The 20121-nt window shown below is 57.3% G+C and overlaps 1 protein-coding gene across 8 annotated transcripts in view; it reads right to left on the reverse strand.

Moving 5' to 3' along the window:
• The window catches only part of BCOR (BCL6 corepressor), a 125543-nt gene that overhangs the window by 87058 nt on the left and 18364 nt on the right, over positions 1-20121 (reverse strand). Inside the window, exon 1 of one of the 8 annotated variants that reach the window (XM_063703125.1) lies at positions 7934-8258. The exons of 3 other annotated variants lie outside the window; for them this stretch is intronic. The gene's annotated coding sequence lies outside the window, so the exon portion shown is untranslated. Of the gene's footprint in view, positions 1-7910; positions 8259-20121 lie in introns of those variants that run through there. 4 more of the 8 variants (XM_055376418.1, XM_055376415.2, XM_063703126.1 and 1 more) reach the window with 4 other exon arrangements.

Raw genomic sequence — 20121 nt, forward strand, 5'->3', positions numbered from 1 at the left:
CTCATGGTTACCAAGGAAAACTCGGAGGCCATCAACTCGGCCAAATGACTTACATGCAATCACCAAAGCAAAGTTAATACCAAGTGTGTTTAAGTCTCAAGTGTCCCTAACACCTATTAAGCACTTTCTAGATGCCAGGCACTATTTTATTATTTATTTATTTATTTATTTTGAGACGGAATCTTGCTCTGTCACCCAGGCAGGAGTGTAGTGGCATGATCTCGGCTCATTGCAACCTCCGCCTCCCGGGTTCAAGCGATTCTCCTGCCTCAGCCTCCCGAGTAGCTGGGGTTACAGGCACCCACCACCACGCCTGCCTAATTTTTGTATTTTTAGTAGAGACGGGGTTTCTCCATGTTGGTCAGGCTGCTGTTGAACTCCTTACCTCTGGTGATCTGCCCACCTTGGCCTCCCAAAGTGCTAGGATTACAGGCGTGAGACACCGTGTCTGGCCCAGGCACTATTTTACATGCTTTATGTCCATCAACTATCCTCCCAACATCATCAAATATATTGTATCACTACCCTCCATTTCACAGATGGGGGAAGTAAGGTGGCGAGAGTAACTGCCTCAGGTCACACAGCTGGTCACGTTGTAGAGCCAGGTTTTGAACCCAGGCAGTCTGGCTCCCCCATACTAACTATGACATAGTCTTCGCTATTTAATCCTGCAAGCTTTAGGAAATGCCCACTATGCACGAGGCACACTAATAAGGTGCTGGGGGCTGGGAGGAGGGGGATGAACAAGCAGGCAACATGTCTACGAGGGAAAAGTACTCCTAAGTAACAGTTTAAGATAAAGTTAAACTAATTCAGACCTTTGAAGGGGTTTTGAATTCTTTCCAAGGGTAGGCGTGTTGAATAAATATAATGCTTTTGAAAACCTGACTTCATATATGGGTGTTCATTGTACTGCTCTTTCAAGTTTTCTGTGGGTTTGGGATTTTTTTCAAAATAAAATTTAAAATATATATATATATATATATATATATATATTTTTTTTTTTTTTTTTTAAAGAATCAGCCTTAATAGGCCAGGCGCAGTGGCTCACGCCTATAATCCCAGCACTTTGGGAGGCCAAGGTGGGTGGATCACGAGGTCAGGAGATAGAGACCATCCTAGCTAACACGGTGAAACCCTGTCTCTACTAAAAATACAAAAAATTAGCCCAGCATCGTGGCACACGCCTGTAATCCCAGCTACTCGGAAGGCTGAGGCAGGAGAATCGCTTGAACCCGGTAGGCAGAGATTGTGGTGAGCCGAGATTGTGCCACTGCGCTCCAGCCTAGGTGACAGAGCGAGACTGTCTCAAAAAAAAAAAAAAAAAAAAACAATCAGCCTTAATAGACCATCTTGGGAAGAGTAAGCAATAAACTGGGAGCACTTGTTGCCTTCAGAGAGGCAAACTGAGTGACTGAGAAATGCGGGTGGGAGAGGCACCAAACATCCTTTTATAGCCTTAGAATTTTCTGCCAAGTGCAGGTGTTACCCATAACATCTGCCATGAACTTGATGTCACCTGGGCGGACCCTCTGGAGAGAAAGCATGGAATTCCCAGCTCCCAAGTCCCATTCAGCAGGTCAGCTGCTGGGAGTTTGAAGGAGTCTTTAGTTTCCCAGCTTTATGTGTAAAGTGGGCAGAAACACACCATCAGCCCTTTGGCTTAAAATATATATATATACCTAAGCGGGGTGCAGTGGCTCACGGCTGTAATCCCAGCACTTTGGGAGGCCGAGGCGGGAGGATCACTTGAGCCCAGGAGTTCGAGACCAGCCTGAGCAACATGGTGAGACCCAGTCTCTACAAAAAAAAAAAAAAGAAAGAAAAATGAGCCAGCTGTGGTGGCACATGCCTGTAGTCCCACCTACTCGGGAGGCTGAGGCAGGAGAAGCACTTGAGCCTGGGAGGTCGAGGATGCAGTGAGCTGTGACCACCTCACTGCACTACAGCCTCAGCAAGAGATAGATGGAGACCCCATTTAAAAAAAAAAAAAAAAAAAAAAAAAAACTATGCCTGAGGAGTAATACCAGGGATTGCTCTTTCTCCTGGTTTTAGTGTAAGCACAATGAAGTTTTCAGCTCCATGGGGCTTATCTCTCTTGGGGAGACTTTATGTTCTCTAAGGAGGGGCCTGGGTCTTGTTAACCGGGGGTTTCCCCGAGCCACCCCAACAGCCACAAGCACAGTGCAGGACAGACAAGAGAGGCTTGAACGAATGCTAGTTGAATCACTGACTATGCTGTGTTCACCATCCACGAAGGACCATGTGATCCAATATCCTTCCTATTCTTATGTGTGGGTAACTCTTGGAGCACGGATGCCACACTTATGACAAGTGAGCAGTGATTCTCAGCACAGAATGTGATATTTTTCTGTTGCACAAAGTTAAACAGTGACCGAGTGTCCACAATTGCCCAACATGGCCTGAAGCTGCCAGCCAAGGAATTGGGTCACCCCTGGTTCACTCTGAGGGGCTGGGGGATCCCCGTCTTGACCCATTGGCAACCCACTCACTCTTGGGAAGCTCTGGGTGAAGGGATTTTGGAAGCCATTCCCTGGCTCTGGAACTAGCAACCCACAACTAGAAGGGGGAGGGGGTGGTCTGAGAGGGCTGCCAAGGGGCAGCAGGGCTTCCTGGGGCTTGGGCTTGCTCTGGGGTGTGCCCAGGTTTTTGGGGGGCGATGGGGCCTGAGCAGTGGGCTGAAGAGGGCACGCTGCCAGCTCTGGTTGGCCCAGAGCCAGTAAGGCTGACTGAACTTGAGCCAGCCCTGTTGGCCCACAGACTCTGGAAGCTGAACTGCTCCAGCGCTCCTTGGCCTCTTTGTTTTCACTTCCCCACAGCTCTCTCTTAGTGTTTAGGAATGTGCTTTGAAGGTTCCAGCGTGTTTCGCCTCTGCTTAGGGAAACCAAGAGCAGAGGCTGGGCCCAGGCCAGATGGCTTGAGGAAGGGCACCTGTGATCACACTGAGAGCGCCCCAAGGGGCAGGTGGAATGCATGGGGCACTTAAGCTAGCCCCCTTCTCTGCTGGGAGACTCCGTGTGCAGTGCTAAACCTTGGAGATTCTCAGGTTTGTTTTGTTAAGGGAGGCAGTATTCCCTTACCAGCTCCCCCAGAGAGCCTACATTTGTCCAGGAGCTTTTGGGGATAAGCTGTGCTCTTCTGCTTGTTCAGGGCAAGAGAGAGAGCTGTAGCGTGTGCTTTTCTAGCTAGAAAAGTTGCCTCCTTCGTTCGCATTAGAATAAGTTTCCTGGCCTGCCTAGGGCAACAAAGTCAGGCCCTCCAAGGAAGGGGAAGTGAAGATGGCCTCTCTCGCACTCCCACCACTGGGAGGACAATCTTACAGGCGCAGGTGCTTAGCCAGGTAGGGTTTGGCTCAGGGAGGCCACAGAGGGGTCCATTGCTACAGGTTGCCCTCTGGCCTCGATGCCCACCTGTAAACTGCTATCTTCAAGAGTGGAACCCAGAGTGGTTGGCTTTCTCCTCCCATTCCCCAGCCCCTTCACCCACTGTCTTTCACAGCCTTTGTCACCAGGCACATATAAAGGGGAGAGTCTTCCCTGCTCAGTCCTTTGAGGGCTCATAGTGCTGGTAGCCCCCTTTGATGCCAGCATAGTGCTTTGCACACAGCAAGTGCTTAATAAATGCCAAATGACTAAAATACCAGGCCTCTTCAGTGACCAAGAGCACTCTGGATCTTTCTCTAAGCAGCAGTCACTTTCCTCCTCTGGCTGTTTTCTGAAGCTGGGAGCTCTGGGTTCTGGTCTCTTTTGCCACAAACATGTCACTCTGAGCTAGTGTTTTCACCCTCTCAACTGATTTCCTCCACTGGGTTAAACGGAGCTCAATTAAAGCCCTGGTGGCTCTTGTATGACATCTGCACACATTCTTGTTTGCCGGCTGTCATTTTAGCTTCAGGTTGGGTCACTTCGATCCTGCCTGGGCCCAGGTGCTAGTAGGGTCTTTAGTCTTCAGCTGAAGGTTCTCCCCTGCTCCTCCACCGTCTGTTTGGCTTTACAACACACACCTAGTCCTTGGACTCTTGACACATCTGTTCCTTTCTGTCCCCACGGCCATTTATACAGCTCCAGCTCCTGTGCGTGAGGGGGCCGTGGCACATGAGCAATAACTCCGATGCCACAAGGGCACCTGAGTCATTTTTCTGCAGCCAACACTGTCTGTCTGGAGCTACAGCAGACCTCCCTCCTGCTCTGTGGTGACATAGGCCCTGTTCAGATATGTGTGGGCTATGGATTTTTTTCCCCGATTTCCATTTCTCCTTGATTTCAGCACCCAAGTGAATATGCACTCCAAGGCTCTGCTGAGGGTAAACAGAAAGCACCATCGCAGGGGTCCTTCCTCCTCTCTCTCGGAAGATTCACTTTCTCTTCCTAGGTAATGACTGCTTTTTCCTCCCAGCTTCCTCTCAGCCTACGTATATTTAGTGCACGTTGCCCTGGATAGAGTTTAATTAGGCACCAATGCACCCAGGGGCAAAAACCAAGGACCCCTCTCGGGTTGAGCAAATGGGGCCAGCCTCCCCTGGCTGGTAAATGACGAGCTGAGCTGCCGGCAGGTAGAGGAGGTTGTCCATTCTCAGCTAATGATCGCCTTAGGCGCCAAGTGATGGAAAATCCAGAAGGACTGGCGAGCTGCAGGGGGCAACCAGGGACAATTGTATGGACCAGTTTAACATGGCTTCCGGAGGGATGGCAGCAGGAATGCTGTGTGTGTCTGTGTGTGTGTGTGTGTGTCTGTGTGTGTTTCCTGGTCTCCTTTCTCTCCCCTCCCTGCCGCCTTTCCCTCTCTCTTGCTTTCGATTTTCTCTTCTGTTTCTAGCCCAGACGAGTAGAAATTAGAAAGGTCTTTGAATTCATTTATTTGTTTTAATAAAAGCAGCATTTTTAAGCAGCATACTTGTAGCAATTGATTGTTAAACTAAACACCAAGCCAACTAAATGTGTTGGGGGAAATGAAAAGTCAGTTTACAAGAAACATATAATTAACACGTCCTTTGACTTCTCCTAAGCCTTTGTCTGGCTAGGGACAAGACAGAGGAACCATAATCAACTTTAATAAAACAAAAGATGGTATCGAGGCCAAAGGGGAACAAAAAACTTTGGAGTAGGAAACAAAAGCCAAAAAAACACATCTTTTGGCCAGGCGTGGTGGCTCACGCCGGTAATCCCAGCACTTTGGGAGGCCGAGGCGGGTGGATCACGAGGTCAGGAGTTTGAGACCAGCCTGGCCAACATGGTGAAACCCATCTCTACTAAAAATACAAAAAATTAGCCGGGCCTGGTGGCGCGTGCCTGGTAATCCCAGCTACTCGGGAGGCTGACGCAGGAGAATCGCTTGAACCCAGGAGGCAGAGGTTGCAGTGAGTCAAGATCGGGCCATTGCACTCCAGCCTGGGCAAAAGAGCAAGACTCCGTCCCGAGAAACAACAACAAATCTTTTGTTTCCTAATTTTTGGTCATCAGCCATTTTCTCCTTACCAATAGGAAGGCTCTGGTTTGAACTCTACCTGTTAATGGGGACAGATGCTGAGACCTGGAGGGGAAGAGGGAAGGTGGTACAAGGAACCTGCAGGAGACACGTGGCAGTATCAGGAGGCTGATAAATCCAGGCTAATGGAAATTACTATTGCACAACACCAGAGTCTTCACGTGGCCTGACTTTCAATAAACTGTTCCCCTCCTCACTCCTTGGAGAAAGTGAAATAAGACATTAGACTTTCAATAATCTCATATGGTGATGATCAATCGAAACCTGGAGAAGAAGGCCAATTTACAGAAATTGTATCTGCTTCACTGGGTGGCTGGAACCAGGGAGCTGAAAAGAAAACGGTGCTCGCCTTTGATGTGTGAAGTTGCCCCAAAATGACAAACGCCAAAAAACACTGGCTATACATGTGGGGTATTCAAAGGGAGAGGGTACTCGGGAGAGGCCTGTGTTAGGTTGCGCGGACCTGACCAAAGACACATGCACATGTTCAGGCCACATAAAAGCGATTTATTTTTCTTATCTTTCGGCTATTTTAAGTTGGAGTTTTCATCTTTCTTATTTGTTTTATCACCAATGAAGTTTATTTACTGAATTAACTTTTAACGGACCCTCTACTTTGTTCTTCAGAGTTGGCTTCCAGGACTTGCGCCTGTTTAGCCAGGATTCCTCTTGCCTTTGTGACCCCCCCCCCTCCCCGCCAAATCCCAATCCTGGAGGTGAACGGCTCAGTCTCTGTTAACTCCTTGCCTGCTGGTGTTTTTTCTCTGTAGCTACTAATCACCTCCTTTTGATCACTGTCAAGTTCTCAGGTTGAAGGAAGGAGAAAGGACCTCTTGACCATTCTGGCTGGCTTTCCACATGAGCCTGAAAATGTCGACAAATTTGAAACATCTGCCGAGCTGCTTTGGTCTGATTGCTAAAATATGCCGACCTCAACCCCCCTCCCCCCGCCCCTTTTAATCTGTTTCATATTCACAAATTAAGCATTTAGTCTGGGTAATAAATCAGGGCGGTTTACGAGGCTCACACGAGACAAACAAGCGAGAAGGGCGCAACACAAGCCCCTGGAAGAGGAGTGCACGGAGCTGCCAGGAGTCGGGAGCTCCCAGCGCTCGAACGCGGAGAGCAGCAGCCTGGCGCGTCCTGACACGCCGCCAGCACCCACCCTTTGGCGGGTCCCAGAGCCGGCGGGGCGCAGGCGAACAGCTCCGGCCTGGGCCCACACCCCTGGAACCTTCCGCGCGAACCCGCGGCGCCCGGCCCGCCCCAGCTCTGGGCAACTCAGCCCCTCCGCCCCGCTAGGGAGTGGCCGCTGGCAAAGGGGACAACCTCACCCGGCACACACCCTGTGGTGGGCCCATTAAGCCTCTCCCAGCCGAGCCGAGAAGGCTGAATCCCCCTCCCCCACCTCTACCATCCGGCAGGGCTTGGCCTTAAAGATCCCAGGCCCACACTCACCAGAGAGGCAAAAGAGTCCCCGTTCAGGTCCACGTGTGACCTCCACTAAGCCTGGAGGCTACCCCCTCCCCACCCCAAACTCTCCGTGCTGCCTCCTGCCAGGTTTCGGTCCCAGCAGCCACAAAGCTACTTTCAGATTCAGATAGGGGTGGGGGTCTCCTGGAGAGCGGATCAAGGTTTAAGAGCGGCTGGGGAGGGTAGCAAACGCACAAACAGGGTCCAGGCCCCCTCTGCAGAAACCCCGGCCCAGGCTTTTGCAACCACCCAAACTCAGGGGGCTCCAATCTGTGCGTTTCCCGCCCTCCCCTGTGCAGCAGCGAGAAGCGGACCCGGATTAGGGGTCTGGGACCATTCGCAACCCACGAGCTTGGGAGACCCCGGTGGGGAGGGTGGCTCCGGGGTCACCTCGACCGGGCCTCTGTTGCCCGGCTATGCTCAAGTTCCCTGTCGACTGGCGTTCTCGATGCTATCGTGGGACGCGGCGGCGGAGAGGCGGAGGGCGGGAAATCGGGAAGCCTGAACATGCAGCCCACCCCGGACCTAAGGGGAAGCGTAGGAACAATTCCCCACCCTGCAACACAGTACACGTCGCCCTTCCTCTTCCCCTAGCACACATTCCGACTGCGAAAGCCATTACTGCCGGCGCGCGAGAGACTTTTTAAATATTTACAGCCCGCTCTCCGCACGGTAGCCTGATCCATCTCGTGGGCGCGGAGGCGGGGCGCGGGGCTCCGCTCCCGCGGAGGCGCGGAGCCGGGGCTGGGGAGCCCGGTGCCTCCCCCCACGGCCCTGAGGTCCTCCCTGCGCCCCTACTCTGTTTAACCCCCAGGTGGGGAGAGGCCCCCGAGACTGCACACAGTGCGCCCGGGGCCCTGCCGGGGCCTGAGCGGGCGGGGGACAGTGTCCGGGAGGAGGGAGGGCCGAGAGGCTGATTTAAAGGTTCTCACCGGGAAGCGAGCGAGGCACAGACCTGAGAGCCGCCGCGCGGTGAAATCCGAGGAGCTCTCTTGGCGAGGAGGGGCTGTCAGAGGCCATTTATCTCTCGCCAGAGTGGAGGCTCAGCTCCCACACCGCCCGCGAGTAACAATGGCAGCGATCAGCAGCTCTGCACGCGCTTCAGTGCATGAATGGATTGCGGAAGATGCCTGCGTCCGCTCCGCTCAGGAGGCTCTAGGAGCGCCCCCTCCCCGCCCGCCGCGCTCGCCCCCGTGGCCTCCCTAGGCCCTGCGGGCGCCTCGGGGTTCGCAAGTTGGGCCCCGCGGCGCGGTCACTCTCACCCAGAACCCCCGCCGCCGTTCCCAGGGCCTTGGCACCTCGCCACCGAGTGTCATTGGGGGCTGAAATTTGACACAAGCCTTCCTGGCCTCCCCGACGCAGACACCGCTGTCAGCCCCCTCCTTTCTTCGCGCCCCTAGCCCCTGGCGGCAAGTTTACTTTCAAGGAGTTGGACCGTGTTTCCGCCGCAAAGGCCGGCGGCGTGCGGGCCCGGGAGGAGGGGGCTGGCTCGGAACGGTTCCTTCACCTGCTCGGCCGCCTGGGGTGTTTGTAGGTCCCCGCTGGCCCCCAGCCCTAGCGTCCATACGCGGCGCTCCCCAGCTTTTGGCGGCTAATCCACCGAGAGTCCCTGCGATCTGCACATACACGTGCACTCTGGACACCCTCGTCCCAGCCCACATCAGCGGCAAAATCATGTACCCAAATTCTCTTTCTTGGCGGCTTACAGTCTTGAAAGTTGGGAGAGCGCCACAGACCTCGAAGTCTGCCGCAGAAATGTTCCCCGTCAACTCTGCAAAGTAGGTCTCATTAAAACAAAACAAAACAAAAAAATCCTCCAGTTTCGGCTTAGGGCTGAGAGAAGCGGGAAACGCAAGTGAAGGATACCCCAATCCCTCGAGTTTGTTTTGGTGGAGCTAAACCAGAAACCCGGGGATATTTCTGTTTGGGGGACCGCCAAGCCCGGGATGCGTCTGCCTAAGGCGAGGTGGGGAGAAGGGGAGCGCAAGAAGTGGACACTCGCAGCGATCCAAAGGCAAAGCCAAGTACCCCGCAGGAAGAGGCCGAGCTGACCCAGGTTGCAGGAAGACCGCCACATGTGCGCAAAGACGCACTCGGAGAGGCAGAGCGCGACCCGCCGACCTAGGAGACTGGCGAGGACAGGCGAGAAGCTGGCAGCAAGACAAAGCGGGAGTAGAGAGCCAGGGAGGCTCGGTCGAAGACCCGAAAACGCAGGCAGCAGCAGCCGCCCGAGTCCCGAAGCGGAGGCGTGCGCAGCCAGGCCCAGCCTGGCATAGCCCCATTCTCATGCCTAAGGACGCGGACACAGACTCTTGGCATGACTTCCTGCCAGAGCTGGTCTCTGTAGGGCTTGGGCCTACAGTCGGCTGAGGCCTTCCCAGCAGACAGTGGGGTCCCCAGGGGAGGTCTTCAAGAATCCGGGCCCCTCTGGTTTCCGCCCCCTCCTTGAGCCCAGGACAAAGGTAGCGGGTTTGAGGAGCTCGGAATGTTTTCAGGGTGTCTACAAGGCCATCAGAGAGCTGATGCCTCCACTCTCAGGGCCTCGGGCAACTTTTTATCTGACTTGGCGGCGCTGGAGGGCTGCCACTTTCCACCGCATTTCCATTTGGCCTTCCCAATTGCAATACCCTGAAGGCACTGCCCACACCCTAGCCTTCCAGCAATCGGGATTCAAGCTGGACTTCCCATAACCAGCAACAGTGTAACGTGAAGACACTCCTAGACTCAGGTTCCCCTCAACCCTTCTCCCGCTTGTCCGCACACGGGGCGGATCAACGCCCCCCACCCACGGCCCCACCCCCGCGGGCTCCGCAACCCAGGGCCGCAGCTACCGAGTGTGCTTCTCCTCCCTCCCGAGGCTGTTGGCTTTAAACACACTTGCTGCACTCACCCCCACCACACACTCAGTCGTTCTCACCCTTCCTTTCTCCCTGCTGGGTCTCCTCCAAACCGGATTGCCTAGCCTGAATGCAGAGTCCAGGCAGAGCAGGAAGCCTGGGAGATCAAGCAGAGGTGGCCGAGGAAACAGAAGAGAGGGCCCTTCATGGGGGAGGGGGCCCATGTCTGAGAAAGAAGGCAGCCAGGAGACACAGCCTGCAGGAGAGAGGGAGTATAAAGGGAAAGCCAGCACTAATCCCTCAGCCTGCCTACGTGGGGCCTGACAATTTACAAAAGCCTTTTCCCCGAATATTATCTCATGTGCCGCGGCAGCCTCACCACCAGCGCTGTGAGGCAAGTAGGACAGATAGCATCACCCCCATTGGCAAAGGAGGGAAATGGGGCCCAGCGGGTTGAGAGAGGTCTGTGCTAAGGTCACAGCGCGAAGAGTGGTGGAAGAGGCCCGAGGCCTGGGGTTTCCTGCCCCAAAGTTAACTTTCCTGTTCCATCGTTGTGTATGTGTTTCTGGGTGAGCATCTGCGTGGAGGGGAAGGACTGCCGGACAGGAATGCACAGTCCAGTTAGGGAAGTCCAGGAAGGAAGAACACAGCCCCACACCTCTTCCTCTGCCCGGGTCTCACACAACAGCCCCTGCTCTTTCCACAACAGCCTGGAGCCGGCCCCCCACCAGCCTGCCTGGGGGGAGCTGTTAGTGCCTGGCTGTGCCTTCAGCAGTGCGGATTTCAGAGATCTCGTATCCTCTGCTCCGCTCCGCTCAGCTCTCTTCTCAGCCTGTCATCCCCACCCCCAGCCTCGGCTGCAGGATGCCTTGCGTCCAACTGTGGTTTCCGGGCAATAAAACAACTATTAAAGTCTCAGGCACGGCTGGTGATTTGCATCACATCCTCTTGTGCATGGATTCAATGTTTAATACACAATATTGAATACGGATATTAAAAATCAATAGCTGGGGACCCCTGGGGAGGCGGCACAGTGCGATCCTGCTTCGGGAACACAACCAGCTCTTCTAAAAAGACAGGAACGGCAAGTTCAGCCAAGCTGAGCCCAGCGCCAGGGGAAGTGAGGAGTAGTGGATGCATCTCAGCTTCCTGATATGCTTAACTGCGCCATTCCCAAGTCGAGCTAAAGGGAAGCCAAAGGAATGGTGTGCCCCTAGTCTCTACTAGCTTTGAGATGGGAGGGTGGGGAGGTACGGTTTGTTTCCAAGCAGGGTAACAGCCAGGTGCGCGGAGTTGCTTTTTTTCCTTGTTATTTGCACTTAGGTTTGGTTCGAGTCTGAGTCTTACATGCAGGCTCTCAACTCTTCCTACCATGATGGCTCCTTCCTGGGCCTCATGACATCCATCACGATAGGCCCCATGGGGAGCTCTTGGCATAAGCTTTCAGAGAGATGGAACAGGAATCCCAATGGCTCCGAATATGCTTTGCACAGTAAAAGAAATGTGAATGCATGATACCAGGCTCTGAGCTGCAGTCTTCTGAGGCACTCTGAGCCTTCAGAACAGAAATCCTCAGGCCGTGTGACCCGCCTAAAGGCCTGGTGATGGCTGAGTGGTGACAGAGGAAAGGGGACGAGAAGGAGGCTGGGACATCGAAGCATTCCTGCTCCAGAGCCAGAATCCAGATTGTCCGTTAAACAGCCAGGAGAAGAGTAAGCTCCCAGGATGCATAATTATCTTTTCAGGCCTGAAGAGGAACATGCATTACTCTCTTCTTTATCAAAACATAGAAATATACCTTACCCTAAACAGAAACAAGGTTCTCACAGACTGATGGGGTAGGAGTGAAGGAGAATAAACATCTTTGAGAGGATTCAGTTTTTTTCCACTACGGAAAGGGAAGAGAAACTGACAGTGGGAAACACACTTAGGTTATCTGATTGGAAAGGCCTGGGGGATTTTAGATGCCAAAAACTGTGTGAACTTGACCTACTGAAATGTCATCTTAGACACCAAATTATAATAATAATTTTATGGATTCATTTTTTATCATAGTTTAAATCAATAAGGATTGAGTTGGAAATCTTGCTCTAGTTATAAATAGATGGAGAGAACACCTCAGGAAAACTCCAAAGTAGTAATTTGGGTAAAAGTTAGAAGCGGAGGAAAGAGGTGGAAAATGACAGTTAATGAGCCTGTGGCCTCCACTCTTTGTTCCCTAACAGTTGTCAGAGAACCATCAAAGGGAGGGAACAGGCGCCCTTCTCAGAACCATCACAGGAAAAGCAGACATTCTCTGGCTGCTGCAGATCCCCTCGGTGGTGGTTCCTCCTGGGAGTTTGCCTATGTGTATTTATGTGTTTCCGGGCTGGGGAGTGTAGCTACTTTCACAAGTTTGGGCCCTGAGCCTGTGAAACCCACTAGCGAAAGTTCTACCACGAGGAAAAGCCATTCTAAGGCAATGCTGGAGACCAGGAACTGCTCTGGCATCATCAACAATATCTTCATGATTCCTGCACTAGCAAACTGCTTCACGTCTTCCCACCTCAACCATGGAGCCAAGCTCTGGGCCTCTTACAGATCCATACAGGCGGGACCTTTTGCAGCTAGCATAGATGTGTGGTTAAGGCATGAGACAGCCGGCCAAGGGGAAAGGAGGCTAAGGCTGGGGATGGCTGGGAAGGACCAAGGCCCAGGAGGGCCTCCTGGTACAAGCATAGAACTGACCCAGCATGGGGGAGTTGTACCTCCAGAACCCACTAAGGGTGGCACGTCCCCCCTGGACCCACCAGGTACTCCAAACCAAGAGGAAAAGCATCCTTGTGGCATGTGGGTGGATTAGGCCCAAGGCGCAGGTGAGCTCTGCTGCAGAAGGAACCTACACACCAAGTCCCAAATGCCCAAGTGCGGACAGGGATTGGGGCAAGCAGGAGAGAGGGGGGATCTTTCTGCCTCCCATCACCTCACCCTTCTGTAATGTTTTCCTGGAATGAACAGAAGTCGCCAGCAGAGTTGTTCCTGGAGCCCCTCCCTCCGGGACTGTCACTACCTCCTGGTGTAAGACAGGGAGGACCATGGCTTTCTGCCGGGAGGATCCTCTGGCTAGTACCCGAGCCTTGGATTCTGGCGCGAAGCCTCACAGTTCCGATAAGGCTTTACCTCCCTTCCCACGTCTCGAAGAAAAACACCCCCTGGAACTGCTGGGGTGAACTCGGAGCCTGAGGCCAGGGTCAGCGGGGGGACGGGTCCCCACCACCACCAAGTTGCCGGCAGAGATAACAGCTGTTGGAGGGGGAGGGGAGCGACAGGCAGCCACGACTGAACGGTTGCGATCTAGAAAATTCAACAAGAGGCCGCAGCGGTGGCGGCGGCGGCGGCTCCAATTAGCTGAGCCAACTGGGGAGGCAGAGAGCGAGACCGCGGCCCCGCCGATCGTGCCCCGGGCGAGCAGGCAGGCGGGGGCGCGGGGCCTCAAGCTGCCCCGGCGGCCCTCGCTCGGCCCCTCCCGTGGGTTCTCGGAGCGCGCCTGGTGTTTACACACTGTCCTTTCGACGTGAGATCAAGTTTCAGGCCGCGCTGGAGGCGCCAGGGGCCGGCCACAGGCCCAGGAGAGGGGAAGAGGTGGAGCGGGATCTAAGGCTGCGCTGCACCGACGAAAAGGCCTGGCGCTCGTGGGCACAGCTAGTGCAGCGGTCCCCACGGGGTGGGGTGGAGAGAAGTTCACTGGGCAGGGTGGGTAGGGGTTGGTGGGGTTGCAGGGGGGTATCCGGAGGGAGAAACACCTCCAAGTCACTAGAGTATTTGTCTTTCGCTCACTCGGGCCGGGGAATTTAGTCCTGCAAGGGGACAGGCGGCGGCGGGGGTATGCTCAGAACCCAGGCGCTTCGACAGCCCTGAGCGCCCCTTGTGCGCTCTTCACCCCTCCCCACCCCGTCCCTTTGATATACTACCCGATCTAGGCCATTGTTACGGGGAGGGGTATGTGGGCCGAAGGAACTCGGGGTTGGAGACCTGGAGCTTCCCAGCGCGCCCTGGCCCTGGCGCTGCGGAGGCCTCGGGTGGAGTGCCGGAGGGCTCGCCGCTGCGCATCTCCTCTGAGCTGGCAGCCAGCGGGTGCCCCACGCTGTCAAGCGGCGGCGGGTGAGCTTCCAGCAGCACAGGCACACTGTAAACAGCCGCGTGCACGCCCTCCCCGCCCGGGCTGGGAACCTCACCCAAACACCACGCCGCTTTCTCTCCGGCTACCGGGCGAGGCTTTTGTGGCCAAGCCTAGGGGAAGGGGGTCCCCACCCCACCCCCAGCCCACCCGGGCCCCGGAGCCAGCGTTCTGAATCTGCAGGAGTGCGGGGTGCTGCGGGGAGGGGAGGGAGTCAGCGCCTGCCCCCTCCTCACTGAATGTCTGCTTTGTTCCGGAAAACAAGGGAAGCATTAGGCGGCTGCCCCCGGGGAAACACAAAACTTCTTTTTGAATCTCGGGAAGGGCGGTTGACTGCATTAGGGAGCTCCCGAGACAGAATGAGGAAGAGAAAAGCCGAGAGGGCGGGAGGAGACAGGGAAACTTCCGCGAGAGGCCGATGGTCAAAGTGGGGGGTGAAACCGCTCAGGGTGACCGGGCTGGAGACCCAGGAACCCGACTCGGCGCGAAGGTGCCGCGCGAGTTCCAGCGAGCAGCCTGCCCGGCCAAGTGGCGCCTGCCCAGCCGTCGGCCGTGCCAGCTTCCTGCCCTGCCCAGGACCGCGGAGCACTCGGGGACGCCGCCGCAGGCTGGCCCGGAATCGCAGGACAGCGGCGGGGGGAGGGGGTAGCCAGGCCGCAAGTAAACTCGCACTAGAGCTTTCTGCACACCTCCGCCCTAGAGAGGGGGCCCGGACCCCCGGTCTGTGAGGCGTCGGCTTTGGCCTTCCAACCTGGGGGTGCGCGAGGAAGCAAAGACCCAGGGGGCACCCCCACCCTCGCCCGAGGCCCGAGGGTGGGGGACAGCCGAAATGTTTTTGGTCTTGTTTGATGACCGCTTGGCGGATCTGCTCCCATCCGGGTTCTGCCGTTCCGAGGGTGCCGGGTCAGTGATACCCACGCCGGCCTGAGCAGGCATGTGGATGAGCAAAAGCAAATCTGTCGCTCCTCCGACCGCCACCCCTCACTTAACCTTTCCTGCATCCAAGGAAGGGGAGGGCACCCAGACTCTGCCCCACCCCCCGCGGGGCGCTCCCTCTGCCTCGGAAGCTGAGACTAAGAGCGAGGGTTTTCCCCCTTTCCCCTGGGCTCGCTGGGTTTCTAACTTCCTCTAAACCTCCCTCCTCGCTCCGAAAAGCCCCGAGGAGAGGAGCTGAGAGGAAGCACGCCGCTAGTGTGCAAAATGAAGACCATGTGTGAGGACGGCGGCATCAGAGTGCAGCTGCGGGGGTTAGGGGGTGGCAAAGGCCCCCGCGCGGCCGGAGGCTCGGGGCCGCAGCAGCCAGTGCCTCTGCTCTGCGTTGGGGACTCGGAGCCGCAGCGAGAGGCAGTGGAGAGGCAGGGCTGGCCTCGTGGCGGGAGGCGAGGAGGGGGTGCGAGGGCTGCCGCGCCGTGGGGGGCAGGGGGCGGGGACGCAGCCCCGGCTTCCTGGGCCGCAGCTGCGACCGAGGGCGCAAGAGCAGATCGTGCTCTGCGGCGGTGGCGGCGGCGGCGGCTCTGGCCCGCCGCGCTAGCAGCTGAGAATCAACAAAGGGAGGCGGCGGGGGAGGGGCGCCACCGAGCGTTCGCTGGCTGCTCTGGAATAATAAAAAATAATTAATAATGATAATAAGAGAAAAATCCCCCGGCTTTCATGGCTCTGGGTTTCCGTGTGGCTGCAGCGGGAAGCGCGCTGTCCTTGAGGCGGCCTCTCTCGCCTGGCCTGCCCGCCCCTCCCCCTCCTCGCCCCCTCCCCTCCCCTCCCCTCCCCAGGAACCGGGAAGAGAAAGGTCTGCAGCTGACAAATATTATCCATTCTCCCCATCGATCGCGGAGTGTACAGATGTGAGCGCTTGATGTGCCCGCGGAGCGGCGGATCCTCCCTGCTCGCTCGCTCTCGCCCAGGCTCCGCTCGCCGTCCCCCTCCTCCCCCTTTGTTCTCCTCCCCTTTCCCTCTCTTTAAATAGATTTCAGGGCGCTGCCTGTTGGAGAGCAGCTGGCGATCTCTCCCGAGAGAGGGAGCGAGCGAAGCCCGAGGTGCCCTGTCACCAGCCTCCCCTCCCCCACCTCGGCTTTTCGCTACGTCCCCCCCACCCCACCTTTCTCCAGTTTCCAAAATAGAAAACACCGGGAACACCCATGTCCACTGCACCGCGAGCCCCTGGGAGCCTTTGGACCCCTCGTGCTGTTCCTTGTGTCTGTGTCTGTGCAGAGGAAGGGTAGTGCAGGGAGGGGACCCAGGGCCGCGGCAGAAGAGCCAAGGGTCCGGATCTTTCCCTGGCAGCAGCAGGGACGCAGCGTGGGTCACGCTAAGAGGGTACAGTTTACCCATTAGGGAAAGTCGGCGGAGACGGCCCTGTTATTCCTCTTTTGCAGATGGCAGATTAATCCGGCAGCGCCCGGCCTCAAAGGGACCGGCTGCTCGGCAAAGGGTTAACCCGTCGGCCGGTAATCGTGGACACGCGCGCACACACACACACGCACGCGCGCGCGCGTCCTCTCCGCCTGCCCGAGCGCCCGCCGCGGCCCGCAGTGCGCCCGGGGCTGGGGGAGTAGCTGCGGGAGGGGAGGGGGGTCGGGGGAGGGGCGGGCGGGCTTAACCAGGCCGCTCGACTGAGCCGGGGCCACCTCGCCGTCTGTCACTTAAATGATTGTCCTCCGGTCCGCTCAGTGCGGTCAGTACGGGCTGTTAACAGGCAGTTGCAATCAGTTTCCGAAAGGTCAGCCAAGGTCCTCCGGCTCTCGCAGACGGAAGGCATTACGAAACCGCTTTTGTATCTGCAGGCACTTTAGAAAAAGAGGCGAGAAGGGGCGCACCGCAGTGCCGCGGCTGCTGCGACCGGGGGAGAGGGTCGGGGGCTGCGGAGCAGAGGAGTCCGCACCCCCGCGGCCAGGGTCAGGCGGCGTGGATATCACCCGCGGAGTGACCCAGGGCCTCCGGGTTTCGGTGGGGAAGCAGGAAGGGGGTGGGGAGCAGGCGGCAAGGGAAGGAGGAGTGGGAGGAAGTGGGAGAGGCGTCCTGGCTCCTCTCCTCACCCAGCCAACAGCCCACACCCGGACCCAGACGGGAGCGGGCGGCCTTGGACGCGAGGAGACTCCACTCGGACTCCCAGGCCCTCCTGGCGCCTGGAAGTAGGGAGGGGGTGTGTGGGGGGGGAAAGACCCTCGCCGAGCGAGCGAGTCCCAGCGCGGTGTCTGAAGACGCTGCTGCCGCCGCCACTAGAAGTCGTCCATCAGCAACCAGTCCAACCTGCCAGTGATAATGTGCGATCAACACCAAATCACCCCCGCCAGGCGCGATCCATCATCGCAGCGCGCCGCGGGCCCGCGTGAGGCTGACTCGCGGCTGGGGTGGGGAGGGGGGGCGCGCGGAGCAGGAGGCGGTCGCCCAGCACACCCGGACTCTCCGCGCACCTCGCTGCCCCTCCTGGAGTCCTGCACCCAGGCGCTCATAACTCTCCAAGTTCCCCAGCTACAGAGCGAAAACCCAGTGGCTCCGAGTTCTGGGCACAGGTCACTTAGGAGTCCGCGCGTCCTCCGCGCCCTGCTGTCGTGGTCACACCCTGCAAAGCCATTCCAGCCTCGGAGCTGCCCTGCCCATCCCCTCCCCCTCCTCCGAGAAACCGTGGCTGGCAGGAAATTAATATTTAATATCGTGAAATTGATTAAAGGGCTGGAAGCCGGCGATGGGTTGGGGGGAAGGGTAGGGACTCCTAGCGTAATTAAAGATCTGAGAGTCGTGGTCGTTCCTTGTCGGCCCTGGCCGCACGTGGCCTTTGTGAAGCCGAGGCGGGGTCGGACTGGGCTGAGCCTGGCGAGCCGGGGTCAGGAGCCCGTGCAACTTAGGTTCTGGCCCGCGCGGCCGGGTTTTTTCGGGGCGGGGGTAGGGCTGGGGCGGCACAGCAGCGGCAGGGGATGAGGAGGTGACCTTAGGGCACCCGGGGCTGCGGGCAGAGCCACTCTTCCCCTGCCCGCCTGCACCGTGGGCCACTGGAGCCCGAGGGTCGTGTGCTACAACTGCTGTCTCGCTTGTACAGCACAGAAGCGCCTTTACTGACCAGGTGGCCTCGAGGGCGCACCGCCTATCCCCCCAGGTCCCCTTTCAGCAGCCTCACTCTGGGCCCCGCTTCGAGGCGCCTCCCCAACCCCTGACAGGAGTCTTCTGAGCCCCCCACGCAGCTCTTCGGGAGGGGAGAATCAGGTTCACCTTTCCCCCTGCAACTTGGAAATCCTAGGGCTGAGGCGGCCCGGGGCCCCCCGCCGGTTCTCTCCTGTCCAGGCCCCAGCCTGGTACGCTCATGCCTGGGGCAGCTTAACTCGTTCAGCTGCGCTGCAGATGGGGCCTGCTGCTCGAAGCCGCTGTCTCCAGGGAGTCGTCACCGAACCAGCTCGGCCAGCCGCCCGTCGTGCCGTTTAAGGTTACCGCGCCTCCCGGGAGGGGCATCGGGACTGGACCGGGCAGGAGGTGGGTGCAGCTGAGGCTCCCTGGCCACCCGAGCTAACGCTAGGAGAGGAATTCGGTGTGCAAAAGGTCAGCGGTAACCCATTGGCCCTGGCTACAGTTTAGAAGTCGAATGGTTGTCTTGGTGGTGGGGTGACCCCAGCTCACGGAGGCCTGGCTCCAAAGGGCTGATTTGAACTTTTTCTTGTATCTGATTTTTTAGTGAAGCACTCTGAAAAGTACCAAGTGTGCAGAGGGGAGAAAACACAAAACACATCAAGCTGCGTCCTTGGCCCTAATCAGGGGAGCAGGAAGGCCCTCCAGACTCCAGGCCCGCTGTGGGGAAGGTCAGGACCACAGAGGATTAGGCCCAGTCTTGGGTTTATTGCTGTACTTGAACAAAGTGCCGGGGGCTGCCTAAACTGGAGCAAGAGAGAGGTAATTAAAAGAGGGCCTGCAGAAGGAAGTAAAGGCTGGTGTGGCTGCTGCCCAGGATAGGTGGAAGAAGTGTTTTCCATAAGAATAACAAGCCGGTGCAAATGTTATGCAGAAAGACTATTTCACCAAAACAAAACCAAAAAGTTCACATTCTGCCTCTCAAGCTGAGCTGATAAACAACATGCAAACTTTGGTTGGAACCTTGAACCAGTGGGAGGTGTCAACCCAGTTTACAAAGGGTAATGGGGAACCGTTTCTGGGTACTTCTCTGTTTCTACCATTGTGATTCTACCTGCATCAGCTGCTCCCTTTGGGGGCCCTTCTGACCTCCCAACCTGAGCCCAGCGGGAGATCACTCAGAATGCACCGCATTCATCAATGCCATTTCTGGTAAATTGGACCTCAGGTTTTGGAGTGTCCTAGGAGGCAGGCAGCCTACACTGCGCGCATACCGATGTCACAGCAAATGTGAGGAACCGCACATATTCTGTAGCCTTTACTGCCTTTACTAGAGAATACCGTGGATTTCACAACCAGAAGTAGCAGATTTTCCAAGACATTCCTGATTTCAAGAGCTTTGAGCCCTGTGTTTTTACGGGGCATGAAGCCCTACCTGCGGTTACTAATATCGTCGAATTGCGCACCAGAGGTGTCCCAGGGCTGGAAAAAATGGCTTGGGTGTGGGGCTGGCACCCAGTGGTCCCCGCTGGTCCCCTGTCCACCATGTCTAGCCAGGCGGCCATCCTCCTGGCCGTCCCGATCCCAGCCGGGGCCCGTCCAGGTAGGGCTTCGGGCAAGGGGCCTGTCAGGACGAAGGGGCAGGACCAGCCCTCGGGGTCCCCGTGGGTAAAGGAGGAGCGGCTTCGCGCCCGGGGACACAGCGCGCGCCCCGGCTGACACGAGGCTGTCGCCGCCTCTCCCCCGGACGCGGGCGGCTGCGCGCCGGCCGCCATCTTGGCCCGGCTGCGCAGGCGGCGCTGCCCCCGGCGGTAGGACCGCGGAGCCGCAGGCTGGGCCGGGGCTGCCGCGCGGGCGTTCCCGGGCTGCCGGGGGGCGCTCCCTCCCGAGGCCCCCCTCCCCGCTGCGGGCCACGCTGACCCCAGGTCGGGGACGATGGGGCGGCCGTCCCTGGTGAAAGCGTGGCCTGTAGTGTCGCCCCTCCTCGAAACGCTGGAGCGGATTTTAATCCTGAGAAACGACCTCTGGTTCCCGGACTCCCGCGATGGTCAACGTGTTATCGCCTCTCCCGCGCACCCCAGAACTCTGTCCCCAGAG

This window comes from Gorilla gorilla, chromosome X (assembly GCF_029281585.2).
Source record: "Gorilla gorilla gorilla isolate KB3781 chromosome X, NHGRI_mGorGor1-v2.1_pri, whole genome shotgun sequence".
Lineage (NCBI taxonomy): Eukaryota > Metazoa > Chordata > Mammalia > Primates > Hominidae > Gorilla > Gorilla gorilla.